Genomic DNA, 6,000 nt, shown 5'->3' with positions numbered 1-6,000 from the left:
AAAACTGTCTAATGCCTCCTGACTAAGGTGAAAAGGTTGCGTGGGTAGACAAAAAAACTGAGTAATGCCTCCTGACTGAGGTGAAAAGATTGCGTGGGTAGACAATCATAGAGTGGCTGCATGAGAATGGATGCAGAGCGAATCCAAGGCCTACAATATGATGCTATCCCCGGGAAAGTGTGTAGGTGTTGAACCCCTGTGGGTGGCTTTAGTAGTTCAACTGCCCTTTTCCTATCCTCAGTCAAATGACGTGCTCCCTGTGATATGCAATGTACCAGAAATACAAACTTTAGTTGACAGAACTGTAATTTTTCTCTTGAGGCTTTACATCCTTTGAAAGCAAGGTGCTGAAGCAGTGAGATTGTAGCTTCACAGTATACATCTCTATTTGGGGCATAAAGGAGTAGGTCATCCACATAGGACTACCTCAGCATGTGGAATAATCCAATCATGCAAAACAAGTTGCAATATAGCAGTATACAAGGTTGGGGAGTTGTGAGCCCCTTGCGGTAGCACCATCCAAGTACACTGCTGGCCCCAGAAAGTGAAAGCAAACATATATTGACAGTCCTGGTGTAGAGGCACAGAGAAGTAAGCATTTGCGAGGTCAATGCAGGTGAAGCAAGCTTCCGTTGTTGGGATCTGTAACATAATTGTACATGGATTGGGTACCACTGGCGTGAGTAATTCAGTGACTGCATTTATGGCCCTAAGGTCAATGACCATTCTGTAAGTGACCAGCTCCCCTTTTCTGCCCTTTTTCTTTACTGGAAATAAGGGAGTGTTTGCTACAGATTTTGTGGATTTTATGGCCCCAGAAGCAATTAGATCTGTGATATTCTTTCCTATTACTTCTTCCTGGGCAGCAATTAAAGGGGACCTGTCACCCGCAAAATCGAAGATGACGGCATCAGGGGCTTACTACAGCATTCTGGAATGCTGTAGATAAGCCCGCGATGTAACCTGAAAGATGAGAAAAAGAGGTTATGTTATACTCACCCAGGGGCGGTCCCGCTGCGGTCCGCTCCGATGGGCGTCGCGGTCTGGGCCTCCTATCTTCATAGGATGACATCCTCTTCTTGTCTTCACACTGCGGCTCCGGCGCAGGCGTACTTTGTCTGCCCTGTCTGCCTCTCTGACCTTTCCCGGCGCCTGCACACGGCAGTACTTTGCTCTGCCCTCAACAGGGCAGACAAAGTATGCCTGTGCCAGAGCCGCAGCGTGAAGATAAGAAGAGGATGTCATCGTAAGAAGATGGGAGGCGCTGGACACGGATCACGACGACCATCGGATCGGACCGCCCCTGGGTGAGTATAATCTAACCTCTACAGAATGCTGTAGATAAGCTCCTGATGCCAGTGGGCTTAGCTTATCTTCGGGGGTGACAGGTTCCCTTTAAAGAGTACTGTCTGATTTGCGGTGGCTTACCTCCTGGTTTCAAGTTAATCATTACTGGAGGAACTGGCATATGTCCGATATCAGTTTTGGACATTGCCCATAGCGCATCTGGGACCTGTGCCAGTGACTCATCGCCTTCAGGTGGGGAGGGGGAGTCTGGTATATGCAGGTGCGACAGTACTTTACACAATCTGGATTCTGGAATACCAGCTGTCAACTTACATGTACCATCAGGTTCGTACATGATGTGTGCTTGTATTACTTGGAGTATGTCAGAACCTAGCAAATTAACAGGTGATTTGTCACTGATCAGTAGCCTTGCGAGACATGTGTGGTCAACTAATCGGAGGGGCAATAGTTTAGTCAATTTACATTCTTGGATCAGTCCCTCAAACCCTTGAGTGTAGAAGGTATCATCTGATATATTTGATGATCTGACATGTTCCTGGTGGATAACTGTTTTGGCTGCCCCCGTATCCACCACGAATGGGATTTTTCTATCATCTGGGAGATGTACTGTGACTACCCCTTGTGGGCTTGGGTATGAGGGTGCCCTAAGGGGGTAGATAGCTACGGGGTTGCCTGTTTCCTATTGTGGGTTTTGGGTTGGAGCATCCATCTTGGGCTGGTTCTCTTTCCTGGGTAATCTGCAATGACGGCTAATGTGCCCCCTGTTCGCACAGTTATAGCACTCAATCTGTCGCCGGTCCTTCTTGGCAGAATTAGTCCTGTGACCGTTCTGAATGTCATTGGAAGCATAATGTATTTGTATTGTCTTTGTCTTCTGATCTAGTTCAACCCCTTTTGCCACCCGCACCAATTCTTCTATTGGGCATGTTCTCTAATCGGGTTTAGCTGCCTGGACCTTTTGTCTGAGCTGTGGTTTACGCCCTGTTATAAATGCCCCATGGAAAAGCTTCCTACCTACATCTCCCATTTCTTCATAACCCAAATCTGTATGTCTCAGTTTCAAGTTCCCCCAGAAATGGTCTACTGTGTCATCGGGGCCTTGTACTACGTCCAGAAGGGAAATTGTGGATTTCCCTACCCTCACCTGGCACCATGTTTGTAGACCTTTTAGAAAGTGCACCTCAATTCTACGACCCTGATATACTGTGCTCCCAACTCCTGTTCTAAATAAAATGATCTGCCCTAGTTATTGCCTCCAGAACTTACTTCACTCTTGTGTCCCCAATGTTCCCTATTAAGATGGACTCTAAGTCTCCCCATGTACATGTGTAGATATTGTTTAGTCCTATCATCCATCTATAGAAGGCCATTGGTAAGTCAAATGGGTCTGGGACATCCTTGATTAGCGTCATGTGGTCTTTTGGGCTCCACGGTTTGAAGTGAGAAACAGTCATCATAGTAGTCATTGGTGCAGTTGTGCATCTAGGGGTAGATGTTGTTGCGCCTGTAGCGCCGGTTGCGTCCATAGTCTGGAGAGTGGGAGGTTGATACTCTCCATCCTCCATTGTGATTATGTTATGATCTTCTGGTTTTATTGCCGCCATATTGTACACAGGTTCTTGTGCCCTAGTCTGAGTGTAAATGACAGGATAAAGTCCTGTCACCCCGTGGGGTCTTGGCCTCCCGCTGGCAGAACATTGTTCACGCCAGTCGGGGTTTTGCTGTCCACACACACAAACCTATCCTTCTGGACCTGGCAGAGCAGGAGCCATGAGATGAAGTTGATATGGTGGAGGCATTTTTGCTTTCATTCGGTATCCTATCCCTTGTGGTGTTTACCTTAGCCCAACCACCTTCTCTTTTCAACACCTTTTCTACATCTGCCCAAGCCCTTGCCTGTATTACTAACTTATTGTCCGTAATCCATCCCATACTTGTCGCCAGAGCCGAGTCCCAGAGGGAAGAATCTAGCGGGTTACTCTTCATCCCCAAACCTTTTAACAACTTACTTGAGTCTTTCACAGCGACTTTACCTTTCCTTCACTATCTCATGGACGCTGCACCCCTCCCTGTGCTCTTTGCTATCTATATTTCCCATTTCTGCCTACTCCCTCTCTCTTTCTTTGTCGTGTTCTCTGGTTTTCTGGTTGATGTCCTACTGCTCTGCTGATGTGTAGCCCTTATTTTGTGCCCACTTCTCCCGGTCCCAACTCGGCTTTCTATAGTGCCCGTTTTTTGCCCACGGCTTACAAACCTTGACTGTTCTCACAGTATGCAGGTGTTCTGACTCCCAGAAACAATAGTTTCCCTTATTGTCCTCAGCTTTTGAACTCTAAACTGAATTTCACAGTTTGTGGGCCTGTGAACCTTCAGGAACAATGATTAGTGATTTGACCACTTGTGACCGCCTCAGCGTCGCTTCACTAATCCCACTCAGGCCTCCTAGTAAGAAAATGGCATGTTCCTTAGATTTAATCTAGCATACACAGAAACCCTATATATCAACCAGAGAGCAAAACAAACTAGCAGTAGGCAGATCAATGTGATCAAAATTCTCTCACGATCTACTAGCACCATATAGGGGGGCAGCTTGTGCGTACATATAGGACAAGACAGACAGACGTGACCCCTGACTAAGGGTGCCCGCTGGGTTACCAGAGAGAACTGCAGAGGACCTATCCCGATTCGATCGGCTTTTTACACCATATCTCTATCACTCCCCAAGAGGACATCTCCTCAAGGTTGAATCACACACTTCAGTCATACACTAAACATATAACAGAACATATAACAGAGATAGCAGCACATAAAATTTACCAATCCAATATACCTTTTAAGTATCACTAGGATATTCTAAGGTTCTTTGCCAAACAATATGTGCTGGTCATGTAAGAAGACTCGACTATAGCATACCAGGAATCCGGTCTGCAGACTGTGAGACAGATGGAGACATAGAGAGATTGTTAGAAATTAATGTTCTCTACCTTCACTGGTGATGTAGTCTGTGTTTCCCTCTGCACCTAAGGTCTGTCGGCTGCCGGGTCCAAGATATTGGAGAGTCTTCTGTTTCGACCAGCCCACCCAGGGATACCACAATATTAGGTTGGTCTGCAAGTCAGACCTTCAGGGATATTGGATGGTTGCCAGATATGATGATTCTCGAGCAGTGATGGAACAGAGACAGAGATGATCTGTTTCCAGAGCCATAAAGTTTCATCAATTACATCTTGCCCTTATATACTCTTTTCAGTGGGTGTATACACTCTTGTCATGTGCACATCAGCTGTTTATTACAGAATGAGATAATCATTAATTGATCAGGTGATTTTCCATTAGAAGTGAACTGTGAACAGGTGCTTAACATCATAAGGTCCCAAAATCAATGTAATTAGCCTCACCCTAATACAGTTTATAACCCATTATCTGCGTAAGCTAGCTATTTGTAGCCCCATTACCTGTCATTAGCCACCCTAGATCAATATAACTCTAGGTGTAGTCCATCATGTCAATAATGTCAGCAGCTCTAATGAAAAGGTCAGAATGACACAGCGATCTAACATGTCCTAGCATGTCTTGTTAGAAATATATATAAATTAAAGGAATATGTTAGGGTAGTCCCTGATTTCCCTATCACTTACATCTCTATTTTCACAGAGTCCTCTCCTGGCGATGGCTATCCTGTATTCCTCTGGTCTCTCCAGTTCCCACTTCAAGTTGACTTAGCCTCTCCTCACGGAACCTTCCAGATTCTGGTACCGGCGGGATCAACCTTTCTAGGATTTCATGGAGCTTTTGGGATTCTCTCCACCAGCAGAGCCAAGTATTCCACAGTATTTCTAGCCTGTCAATACGGGTTGTCCTGTTGTGAATTCTGTGGCAGAGCTCCCTCTTGTGGTCACAAGTGGTACTTCGGCTGATTCTCTCTGTGATCTTCCGTTGGTGGAGAAAAGTGGTACTGCGGCTTCTGAGTTTCCTTCCTCAGGTGATATGGTGAAGTCGTTAGGTGCTACTCTATTTAACTCCACCTGGTGCTTGGACCCTTGCTTCCAGTCAATGTTCTAGTGTTGGACCTGTTTCCTCCTGGAGTGTTCCTGTGGCCTGCTGATCTGCATAGCTAAGTTCCTCTTTGCTATTTGTTTGCTGTTTTTTCTATTCCAGCTTGTCAATTTGTTTTTTCTGCTAGCTGGAAGCTCTGGGACGCAGAGGGTGTACCTCCATGCCGTTAGTTCGGTACGGAGGGTCTTTTTGCCCCCTTTGCGTGGATTTTGTAGGGTTTTGTGTTGACCGCAAAGTTGCCTTTTCTATCCTCGCTCTGTTCAGGAAGTTGGGCCTCACTTTGCTAAATCTATTTCATCTCTACGTTTGTCTATTCATCTTAACTCACAGTCATTATATGTGGGGGCTGCCTTTTCCTTTGGGGTATTTCTCTGAGGCAAGGTAGGCTTATTTTCCATCTTCAGGCTAGCTAGTTTCTCAGGCCGTGCCGAGTTGCATAGGTAGCGTTAGGCGCAATCCACGGCTGCCTCTAGTTGTGTTGGAGAGGATTAGGGATTGCGGTCAACAGAGTTCCCACGTCTCAGAGCTCGTTCTTAGTTTTTGGGTTATTGCCAGGTCACTGTATGTGCACTGACCTCTATGTCCATTGTGGTACTGAATTACCAGCCATAACAGTACTGGAAGCCAAAAGTACTA

The 6,000-nt window shown here is 46.0% G+C and overlaps 1 protein-coding gene across 1 annotated transcript in view; it reads left to right on the top strand.

Annotated features, from left to right (window-relative positions):
* The first annotated feature begins 1,609 nt into the window (after window positions 1–1,609).
* The window catches only part of LOC138656877 (probable ATP-dependent RNA helicase DDX60), a 375,810-nt gene continuing 371,419 nt past the window's right edge, over window positions 1,610–6,000 (top strand). Inside the window, exon 1 of the mRNA XM_069744200.1 lies at window positions 1,610–1,632. The gene's annotated coding sequence lies outside the window, so the exon portion shown is untranslated. The remainder of the gene's footprint in view (window positions 1,633–6,000) is intronic.

The sequence above is a fragment of the Ranitomeya imitator genome, chromosome 1 (genome assembly GCF_032444005.1).
Source record: "Ranitomeya imitator isolate aRanImi1 chromosome 1, aRanImi1.pri, whole genome shotgun sequence".
NCBI lineage: Eukaryota > Metazoa > Chordata > Amphibia > Anura > Dendrobatidae > Ranitomeya > Ranitomeya imitator.
The sequence above is the reverse complement of the archived record's forward strand: the minus strand, read 5'-3'. Positions and strand labels throughout refer to the sequence as shown.